General features: G+C 38.5%; 2 protein-coding genes across 18 annotated transcripts in view; one reads left to right on the forward strand and one right to left on the reverse strand.

Moving 5' to 3' along the window:
- Nucleotides 1-12065, reverse strand: part of LOC126876530 (venom serine protease Bi-VSP-like) — a 206867-nt gene that overhangs the window by 165596 nt on the left and 29206 nt on the right. The window lies entirely within an intron of this gene.
- LOC126876534 (omega-amidase NIT2-A-like) overlaps nt 1-12065 on the forward strand; it is a 165290-nt gene that overhangs the window by 130756 nt on the left and 22469 nt on the right. The gene's annotated exons all lie outside the window — the stretch shown is intronic.

The raw sequence follows: 12065 nt of genomic DNA on the forward strand, positions 1-12065 counted from the left end.
GCGCGGACATCATCCTTTGATCCCTTACGACTAACGAAGTTTTCTAAGATGTACGGCAGTTTGAGATTCTACTTGAAAATGATCATGATTGCGGTCTGTGTGTCGTCTGCTCTTCTTTTTGTCCTTCCGTTAAAGACTGGTAAGTTGATACTGATTAATTATGCGATCGAAACCCTATATAATGGCTACAAAAATGCCGCTAATATAATATTCCTTCTTTCTTGTATCTTCTTTCTTGTATCTTCTTTCTTGTATATATATCTTGTATATATATATATATATATATATATATATATATATATATATATATATATGTCGGGTCACGATTCGAATTTTGGGCGCGCGACGACTCTTCGTGTGGACTAGCCATCGTTTCACAAAGCCGAGATTTTATTTAGACATATATACAGGTCTATCACTAAGCTTAACAAATAATAAGTACAACTAATAATAAGTCTAACAAACACTAAGCCTAATGAATAATACGATCTACGAATAATTAAATTAAATAATACTATTAGCAATGTTTGAGTTCAAACGAATCCACGATCACCGGGATAACTCCTTACTAAGCGAAACTAACTTAGACGCAAATGCGATCGTCGAAAATGCTCGATGTATCACTGCGCCAAATACGATAAGGATAGGTTCGACAAAAACAAAGCTAAAATAGTTAGGTTCAACCTTGGCGATTTCGTGTTACGTAAAAACGAGGAAAGAAACCAGACGAAGTTAGATCCGAAATTCAGGGGTCCATTCGTAATAGCCGAGATTTTGGAAGGAGATAGATATACCCTAAAAACCTTAGACGGCAAACGATCATATAAGGACAGACACGACAGACTGAGAAAAATGCCAGAAGGTTGCGTCCCTGCTGAGTTAGACGTCTGCGGTGATGACAACGGCGGTGATAATAACGATGCAAGTACACTGACCTCAGAGGATCATTAACACTGCGTTGTGGTCATAGTAATACACCGAGTGGTTTTATGTGCTTTTGTTGTAACCCGTTGAGTGGGTTGATGTGTTTTTGTTGTAACCCGTTGAGTGGGTTGATGTGTTTTTGTTGTAACCCGTTGAGTGGGTTGATGTGTTTTTGTTGTAACCCGTTGAGTGGGTTGATGTGTTTTTGTTGTAACCCGTTGAGTGGGTTGATGTGTTTTTGTTGTAACCCGTTGAGTGGGTTGATGTGTTTTTGTTGTAACCCGTTGAGAGGGTTGATGTGTTTTTGTTGTAACCCGTTGAGTGGGCTTACGTGCTTTCTGGGTGTAATGCACCCAACGTGGCAATATGATCCAACAAACTGAGGTTCACCGGTGTACGAAATCGAAAATGATCTGTTGTGTCATTACGGTCTGGCTGGCGACTCACAGAACGCACCTAACACTTTGAATACAAATTATAACATTACAAATTCCTATTCTCTTTTATTTTTCTGTTGTCAAACCTCCGAACGAAACTTTGTTATTGCACTGGACCCTTGACTTACTTGGACATTTAGTTAAATCGCAAATAATGTCAGTTGTATCGAATCTAATGTAAGAAATACGATATTTTAGTTACACACGAGGACGTGTGATAGTCAGGATGGCCGTGTCGGAGATGAAAGAACACCGGAGCCTTTGGAATTTTGGATAATCCCGCAACATTGTAACCTAGAGTCTACTATAGCTGTAATTGAACAATTGTAGTTATTCAACCCGATTGTAATTATTCGAGAATTGTGATAATGAGCTTGGGTTCGAGGCGACAGTCAGTCGCCGAACGTAGCCGCGGTCACGGGATGAACGCTTTGCCTAACAAAGGTATGAAGTAATTCTATAGCTCTCCTTAAAAGAAATATTTGTGGCGACACGCGACAGTAAACATTCCAACGGTTTCTGTCCCGTGGCTCGCCACGTGCAGACCCTATTCTTCGAGTAAGATGATTGCCAGATGTCGATGCGTCTCCGCAGTACATGTTCGGCTAGCCCGAGGGCCCGTTATAAATCTTAAGGTTTAGTTAACTAAAGTCCTTCAAACAGACAAACAGTCTTTGTCCCAACTACGGGAAGATAGGGAAGACATATTTTTCAACGAGCGGCGTCTCCCACTAGCAACTTTCCCTCGAGGGCGGCTAGCATCCTTTTCTAACCACCGATATGGAGATTAACCAATTAGCAGCAACACTTTCTGAACGAAGGCTTTTCTCGACGAATCCGATGATCTCGTATCCTTAGACACACCCCGTTATAGTTTTCCTGTGTGGCATCATCGGGACGGGAAAGGCTTTCTCGCTCGCGATCTCATCGATCCAAGAGTAACGCCTTCGCGATCAGTGATTATTCTCAGACTTAGACTTTGTGAGTACGTTCTGTTGTCATCCCGTTGACCGCGGATTCGTTATTGAACCTAGGATCATTGTCATTAGTATCTCGAGCACCTAACTACCGCGGTTACTTGTCCGGTTCTATAATAATCGTATTTGCACTAGTCAATGTCTTCTCCATTGCATAACGACAACGTGTAACCCAAACGAAGATTCGTTTCACGCCCCTAACCCTAATTCTAATGTAAACCCGATATATATATATATATATATATATATATATATATATATATGTATGTATAAGATTTATAAAATGAATGCTCGGTAAAATGTCTGTGATAAATAATAGCAATTAAAATGGAAAAATTTTTAATTGCATTGCTTCGACTATACATATACATATACTTAATGTGACTTACTTTGTATGAGAAAAATTCTGTTTGCCAATTCGATATCGAGAGCTGATAATGCTAACATACGATGAAACGATAACAGAAGAATCCGAATATTCAGAACTTTTCACGATATATGTTAAATAATATTATGAAATAAATTAAATAATTACCCCGCATTGCTTCCAGCGTACGTGTTCACGATTCTCGGCGAAACCGAATATGGCAGCAGGAAATCAACCAATCACAACTTCGGAAGAAAGTAAAGCGCGGGAAGAAATCGCGGCATCCAGCTTCCTGCGAATCTATTCTCGATCTCGATGTAAGCAGTAATCTTTCGATAATCGTTTTGCAAAATGGCGTGTCTTAAACGAAGTGTATAGTAAAATTCGTATTTGAGAGACGCATAAATAAACGATATCAGGCTATTTCCCGCGAGAAATTCACGTTCGGTTGCAACATAACATGTCACGTATGTATTTTCGTCGAAAACTGATTTCGAGGGACGTGTATATGTGCGTATCAAGTTACTTGGCGAAAGTTCAACGACAGACTGTGACTTTAAAACAGTATGTATGCCTATGTTTGTTGTCCGAGAATTGGAAGAATCTGTCATGTTTTGTTTACGTCGGCTGTAATGGAGTGGTGTTTTTGTCTTGTGGTAACTGAATGTCTCAAACAACAAACTCGAGATTTCAATCGATCTTCGAAAAGAAGTCATACCCATTGGCCTTGGGTGAGTTGTGATTTCATTAACTTTTTAATTCATAATTGATAACATAAGGTTATTGTAAGACCGATGAAAATATGGATAGCAACCAATTGCAATTGAATATCTGGCCTGTCTTGCACTATTGAAATTTTGCAAGTCACTAAAGTTACCAGCATTAATATGTTCCCTTGCACAAGTTTGACGATAAAACAAATGAAATTTTACTATTTGCAAGTTATTTGATTATTGTATTTAACGAAAAATTATAAAATCATAAAATAGAATTCTATATAACCTGTAAATCGTAACTTGTCAATCTACTAGTACATATATTATAAATTGGTAAACTTTTGTGTGTGGGGGAGGGGGTGCTAGATGTAACACTGATACGACATTTTGAAAAAATATTTAATTATAATCATGAAAGGCGTTATTGAAATATTGAGTTTTTATTAATGTTCCTTGCAACTTCGAGTTTGCGTACTATATTTAAAATGTACATAAGATATAAAGTATATTGACAAGTAACAGTCACAAAATTGTTTCAAATGAGGATAATCATCCTAATATCAACTTATCAATTGTGATCTGATAAACAAGAATTCAAAATACAGTTAAACTGTGTTCTACATACAATAATCTTTTTCGGAGGAGATTTAAATATATGAACATATTGTGATATTTTGTCCATAATAACATGAATAATATAAAGTTTCGTATTACATATACTCTATTTTTTAATATATTCTGCATATCTCATTTTATGACAACAGACAAGCAAACTATATTCCCATTATAAGCTTCGCTCTAATTTCGCATCGTTTCACCTGAATATATCGTGAAATTTCATCCCGTCAAAATTTTGCGTCAATCTTTTTTATCTTAAAGGATTAAAGACAGTTGCAAAACGCCACGGTGTTTCGGGGTTTGTTTAAATTTCCGCCAAATGAAAAAGAAGTTTCGCGAAAAATGGTAGTTACTAACGGCACGTCTGGTTACAATTTTCGTTTACAATTCTTTTGGCGAGTAAATATGACGTACTGGGTCGATACTAAGTAGTCGGTTGTCCCTGAAATTTGAACTGTTGAGAACGAGGTAATAACAGGGCGACTGGTTTGTTGCTGTGTAACGTATACACGTTTCTGAATAGTTTTCTACTTTAAATGAAATTAACTGCTACCCGACGGAGTTTCGACGTAGCGATAAACACGCCACTGAAAAAAGCGACGAATGGGAATGGAAAATACGTAAAGATTTTTTTGACAAAATAAAGAATCATTTTGTCAGATTTCAAGAAGAGTTTGGGTAAATTCAATTTATGCTCTTTGCTACTTGACTTATGTTTATAACACTAAAAGTTATCTTTACAAGCAGCGAAGTGATTTAGTTTCATCCGTAGTTCGGTTGCTTCCAATTTTTTCATTTTCACATTGTGTAAATTTCGACCAATTGCGGGGAGACGTAATCGCGAGGAGAGACGTCAACGGGGGTCGTAAATCCCCGTTACGATTATAACAATCGACACCACGAATTGATCGATCCCCTGATTTCCGTTGAGATAATAGGGGTGATTGAGTTTGTATAACACTGTGATTCACAGAATTATAAATTATATATTTCCAACACTTAGATTACACTGACGTAGAGAAATAAATAGTTAACAACTTGTCGCATGAAGATGCGATAGATATGTACGCTAGAGCAGGGCTCTTATAATGGAAATTAATGTATTAATGGACTTAGCACTATAATATATTTAGGAGAGAAGATGTGTGTTCGACAACACCGAGAACCGACAAAAGATTTGCGTGAAGTATGCGACTCTCGCGCTATGTGTAGACTGCCGCGTTAGGCGTTAGTTTTTAGACTGTCTGTCGCTCTTTTTCTAATACGGAAGAAAAGTTCGGTGTGGGTGTGCCCCTGTGCCTAAAGAACGCGGATTCGTTGTTCCCACTTTCGTTAGAAAAAGTGAGGGCCACGAAGCGCGGTGTCGATTGGTCATGACCTGCACTACTGCTCGAAGGGATGAGTATCGAGTCTCCTACCATCGTGGTGGATAGATGACTGTGTGCGTGAGAAAAACCTAGCTTGTTTTATTACAGGGCTATTCGGATTTTCCTAATGGGTGCATACCCGCTTTCTCCGTGTTTTAAGTGCGACTAATAAACCCAAGGACCTCTCTAAAAACCGACTGTGTTTCGAGAATATTTTTAAGCTTTAGAAATTCTTCAAGACAAACGGATTGAAGACACATGGCGAAACAATACAGGGAAGTGAAAGTTATGGTGGGTCCTTAGGTTTATTGAGGGTCGAAGTGACGTTACGCAGGTCGGTTGTTGTCCGGTCGCGCGGGCTGGCGTGCAGATGTTTTAGGCGGCGTAACACATTGCGTATTACAATATTGATGTTAAAATATTATTATAGAAAAACATGTTAGCAACTTAATTTTCTATTTGTTCGTTTCTCTGTTTTCCTTATTCTGTTTTTGGATTTGTGGTGGATGATTTAAATAATGACGTGACGAGTTGATACTTGATATTGTCAAATATATTTAAAATTATTCTAAATACAGAATTAATCGCACGGGAGACAAAGATTTTGTAACGAATCCTAGCGGCTGCCATTTGTCGTTCACGCGCTGTTGCCGATACCGAATGCGCTAATGTCACGTAAAATAACAAAATAAAAAAAGAAATTTGAGGTGTAAATAAAAAAAAGAAACTTTATTTTTTTTCTAACAACAATTCACTTTACAATCCACTTCCAAACTCTAGGCGTGACTTTCCAAGACTGAAGCTCTTATGATTTGACTTTCGATCGAATCCGATTACTTTCTTTTGTCATCCCTCAACATCCCCACCATGCATTTGCATTTGCTAGGCGTCCGCGACCGTTGCCACGTGCTCTTTCTTCTAGAACCTTCGGCGGAAGGACCGTTGGGATGTTGATGGTTCATTAGACACTTCAGCGATATTGCCGCCGATTGTCGCCGAGTGCCGCCACATCTTTATCTCCATCGTCAGTCCATCGGATTTGAAGTATGCCGGTCGTGACACTAACATTGTGGCGTCAGAGACGATGCGTTTTGACTCGCGAAAGGCGTTTTCGGTTTGCTTCGACCACTCGATTCGCCGCGAACAGCTCGTACGTATCTTTGTTCGCGGATCCGCGTAGTTTGTTGCACGAGTATACGTTTATATTGACACCGGTGTTCACAAGAAAAGAGATCCTTGGTGCCCTGTCCGTCACGAAAATGCGATGGGATACTAAAGCCATCGCCACATGCCGCGTTTACGGACGGCTGGTCTCGTTTCACTGGGTCCAGTTGCAAGGGGCCCGGCACTTCCTTGCGCGGTCTCGAAAGGTCTCGTGGTAATAGCAGAGACCAGACTTCTGCGGTCTGTCCTTCGAACTTGATATCAATCTTGCCTTCCGTATGTAGAATAACGATGTGAGGTGGATAGTGGGTGAAGGTGCCCACAAGAAATACTCTTGATGTTCAACAAAAAAGTTAATTAAATTATTAACAATCAACAGTCAACAATTTATGATCAACAATTAACGACTAACGATTAACTGTCAACAACAATTAACGATTAACGATGAACGATCAAAAACAATTAACGATTAACGATGAACAACGATTAACGATTAACGATTAACTATCAAGAGTCAATAATCACGTATCTCTAATTGTGTTTGCTTCGCTATGACGCTTAACCTTTCGCACTCCGCAGCTCGGGGCAGAATGAATCTTTGATTCGAAACCAAATGGATTCTTTTCTTTGTTGCCCCTCGATATCTCCACTACGCACGCGTTTATTAGATGTCCGCAACGGTTGCCGCGTATGCATTCTTCCGAATATTCGGCGAAAGAACTGTAGGGATATCAATGGTACATTAGGCGTGTCGGCCTTACGCTTTGAAGGTATAGCGCTTTGTGTCGCGAAGCCGTTGGAAAGTTCCATGGTCGAGTGCCACCACAGATGCATGACGATTAGATACAAACGCTTCAAGTATTACAATTAATAGCTGATACAATTGCAACAAAACAGATGTCCTTTATGCAAGACTACTGAAATTACACAGCTACAATAAAATAAGGAATACGTCTGTACTATGGGAAACATAAATAAATATACACATAGTAGCTTATACAACATGTATGTGGAGGACGATTAAACGCGTTGTTGATTAATGACCAGACGAGTTGATACTTAGTGTAGTCAAATGTATTTAAAATTATTTGCAGTACAGAATTAGTCGTCGTTCGCTTAGTGTTGCTCGATATGTGTATACAAGGTAATGCTTACGTTCGTTCGATATTAATTCGCTATAAGAATGTTCGATACTAACTGTCTTAACGATCGTGTTCTTTTATTTATACTCGGGGGAGTATCGAAAACTTTAAATTCAACCTCGGTTGACGATTGCACGTAGCGGCAACATTGTTTTGCCCGGAGTTTGTTTATCGTTACGCTTTGCTTGTCACGTAAAAGTAATGGGAAAATAATAATAAAAAAATGTTGGGTTCTTGAACCAGAGTTCGAGATACCTCTATTCTATAATAGGATTACAAGTGTGCGATTAAACTGTTACCGAAAGACTGAAGCCTCGATCAAGAACCAGCCCTTCTAGATGTTCGTTTATCTTATGCCTACGTGCCGAATTCATAATCCTTTATTTTGGGAGTCGGTGTCGTGTGCAAGGCGGTTCAGGTTTCCTGAGTCGGTTGGACATATTTGTTGACGTTACATTCCCCCAGTGTTAGAGTGCGGCTGGTCCTCCAGACTCTTATTTTCGGTGTAGTGCCTCCTTTTGTATGCCCTTTTGGAATCTTACATGCCTTGCTTCGAGGATGACTGAATTGGTGTCTTCAGGTAATTCTCGTAATGGTTGTATTTCAGGTGTGGAATATGTGTTTAAAGGTGCGCTCTATTGGTCTCGAGATATTGCTTATACCTGTGTCTTTTTTTTTCTTTGGTTTTACAACATAATACGCGAATACATAATTTGGAAGGTAGGCATTTGCTTATAATATCGAATAATCCTATTTTGTTAAATATACATATGTTCCTAGTAATGCTAGATCAATATAACTAATAATTTATAAGACACTTAGTTCCTATTTCTTAAGACTTCTAATTCTATGTTCATAATTAAGAGAGTTTACTTCGTTGGAAATTTGATTGAGGTGCATTCTATACGATTATACATTATTAATGATTTTTGGAGCGTTTTCAATTTTTGTTAGGATTTCTTCTAGACTGTCAGTTAAGGGTAAAGCTATAGTTTTGAAATTTGTTTTGTAAGTTATATTGGTTTTTAAGTTATTGTTTTCATCAAAAAATTTATCTATATTTTTATTCATTAATTCTAAATTATCGTTATCCAGAGTTACAAATAGACTTCTAGAAATGGATCCAACAAAATTCAATGAGCCTCTTCGGTAACAAGTGTGTGTCATAAATTTAATATGCATGATTACATTGTCTAAATTTCTTTTGCGAGCGCGTGTAATCATTTCATTGGAATACGGGCATTCACTTTTAAAATGTTCTGTTAACATTAGTCTAAATCTTTTAATTTCGCTGAGTTTTGCATATATATCCTTAATGTCTAAACCTATAATTACGTTTACGGATTCGCTATATAAGTATGCATGAGCTAATTTTTCTTGATATATAGAACTACCATTAAGGGGTATAACGTTTAGCTTAGCTAACTATGAAGAAGGTGAAGATCGTCCTGGAAAGTAAGGTTTAATACGGTTACCATGTATTTTCCTAATCGAGTGATTTACTATTATTTCATAATAAGGGGTTTTTCACTTTTTCAATGGTGTATGGCCCTGGCCATTCAGTATCTATCTTGTGTTCTTTATGATCGTTATGAATTAATACTAAATGTCCTTCTTTAAAAATAGATTGAGGTTTGGCAATTTTAGAGAAGTTTCTAATAAATTTTCTATAGTATCCAGCTAGCCCAAGGAATGATTTTACATCTGTAGGATTTTTTGGTAGTTTGAAATTCTTTACTGCTTCTATCTTTTTAGTGTTAGGTTTTACTCCATCTGCTGTCACTACATGTCCTAGATATTCTAATTCGGGCTTTAAGAATTCACATTTATCTGGTTGTATTCTTAGACCTACTTTCCCGAGTCTTTGGAATATAATGACTAAGTTTTTAGTATGTTCTTCCATCGATTGCCCGAATATAATGATATCATCGAGATAAACGAAACAATGATTGTTAATCAAACCTCTTAACGTGGTATCCATCATTCTTTGAAAGGTAGCAGGTGCGTTCTTGAGCCCGAATGGCATTCTATTATAGTGGAAGTGTTCTTATGGTGTGCTAAATGTAGTGTATTTCTTTGAATTCTCGTCCATGGGTATTTGATGGAACCCTGAGGATAAGTCTAAAGAGGAGAAATATTTCTTATTTCCTAGCTGTGATAGTATATCGTTAATGTCAGGTAGTGGATACGCGTCTTGGTCTGTTAGTTCGTTTAACTTCCTAAAGTCAATCACTACTCGCCACTTTTGTTTCCCTGATGCGTCGATTTTCTTTGGAACGACCCAGACAGGAGAGTTATAGGGAGAGTCGGAGGGTTCTATAATCTCTTTGTTTAACATTTCAGTCATCTGTTTATTTATTTCGGTTTTATGATGTTCGGGAGGACGGTAGGATTTTACGTTGATGATCTTGTTACGTAGATGATACATTTACACTGTACACGTGAATGTGTGTGTAAGCGTCAGAGGGCGTCCAGGTCTCAGTAGAGACAAAAGACGATTGGAGGCTGTTAGGAGAATCTAGAGGAGGTGGTTGACAACAAGCGTGCGTGCAAGAAGGTTATCGAAGTCTTCAGAGTGTAATATATATATGTATAGCTGTTGTGTGCGAAATAAAGTAAACTATTTGTATTTTCGAATCCTCTCTATACCTTAACATGGTAGCAGAGCGTGGTTACTAGTTTTGCAAGCTATTTAGTGCGTGGTTTTTAGTCTTGCGAGTTTAGTAAGGGAAGAAACGTTCAAAGAATATAAAATAAAAGAAAAAATACTTCAAGCACGTAGGAACGCTTGAGTAAAGAATAGGAAATCAATTAAAATGGAGAGATCGGAAATTATGCTATCGATATTCGATGGTGAGGGTTACGGTATGTGGAAGAAAAGAATAACAATGTTTCTGAGATATAAAGAATGTGATATTGTTATAACTAGAGTGAAGACTGAAACAGACAATCCAGACTGGGATAAAAAGGATCTGAAGGCGATAAATATAATTTACAGTGCCTTCTCAAATAGACAATTAGAATATATTAGGGAAGAAAAAACAGCGTATGAAATAATGAAAAAGTTCGACGAAGTGTACTTGAAAGAATCGACGGCACTAGATCGTGTGCAGAAGGAGATTGGAGAAGATAAGTCTTGATAAATACAGTGATTCAGCATCGTTTTTTAGCGATCTTGAAAAATTAATAAATGAATTAAAAGGTGCAGGCGCAAAAGTGAGTGAAAGGGAAAAGCTGAATTACATGATAAATACGTGTTACGTCGCGTAACTCTACCTAGCCCAGGCCACACACCGCGGGCAAGATGGCAACCAGATGTCTTCGGATACTCACTGCGTACCCTCAATAGTCTCAAGTATCTTCCATAAATCTTAGGAATTTCCTAGTCGAGGTCCTTCAAACTGAACAAACGTCTGTTTCCAAAGCATTTCTAAAGACCTTTGTCTACTACGGCTTGACAAGGGAAAGTTGGTTTTTCTCACGTATGATGCAACTTTCCTCCCACGAACCACTTTCTCTCGAGGGCGGTTAAGACCCTTCGTTTAACCAATTAACAACGAAGACTATTTCCCTCACTCCCTTAGTCAAAATCGTCACCAACAAATCCGATGGTCCCGTGCGCTAGACACACCCATCCTTAGCTTTCCTCCGCCACAGCATCGTCTCCGAACATCACTGACTTTACATCCTTCGAACAGTCAACATCCTTCGACCGGGTTTACACCCGAAGATCAGTCAGTCTCAATCAAGCATCTCGTCAAGCGGTCAGCAATTCGAATACAATGAGTCGACAAATCCATCAGTATACGCGATAATCCGTCTAGAGACTCAGGTCGCACTCATTCGTAGTCATCTCATAACAAATATTCATTTTGTGTTACACCGAAGTTGTTGGTTTGTGAAAATATATAATAACCTGTTAGCAACAGCGTTATCCTTCATTTAACTACCCTTATTATCCTAAACGAAATAAGGGATCGAGCGATTCGCGGCGTCGATTAGCAAATCGTAACGGGAATTTACGACTCCCGTTGGCGCGCTTCTTCGAGATCGCGTCTCCCAGCGAACGTGCGAAAACAATACGTTACCCGAAGAGTATAGCTACATAGCGGATATAATAGATGCAGTGAAAGAAGAGAAACAAACGGTAGCGTGCGTGAAGAATAAAATAGAAATAGCGGAAAAGAAAGATAAGTCTAATCGAGGAGAAATGAAAACTAATGCCTTTGCTGCAAAAAAGGAAGGATGCTTCAAATGTGGAAGAGTGGGATATTTTGCATGAGAGTGTCAAAATGGCGTCCAAGCGGGAAGCAGTAACAGTTATCGGCGTGGGTCAACACGTGGTCGCAGCAG

Source organism: Bombus huntii, unplaced genomic scaffold (genome assembly GCF_024542735.1).
Source record: "Bombus huntii isolate Logan2020A unplaced genomic scaffold, iyBomHunt1.1 ctg00000082.1, whole genome shotgun sequence".
In the NCBI taxonomy this organism is placed as follows: domain Eukaryota; kingdom Metazoa; phylum Arthropoda; class Insecta; order Hymenoptera; family Apidae; genus Bombus; species Bombus huntii.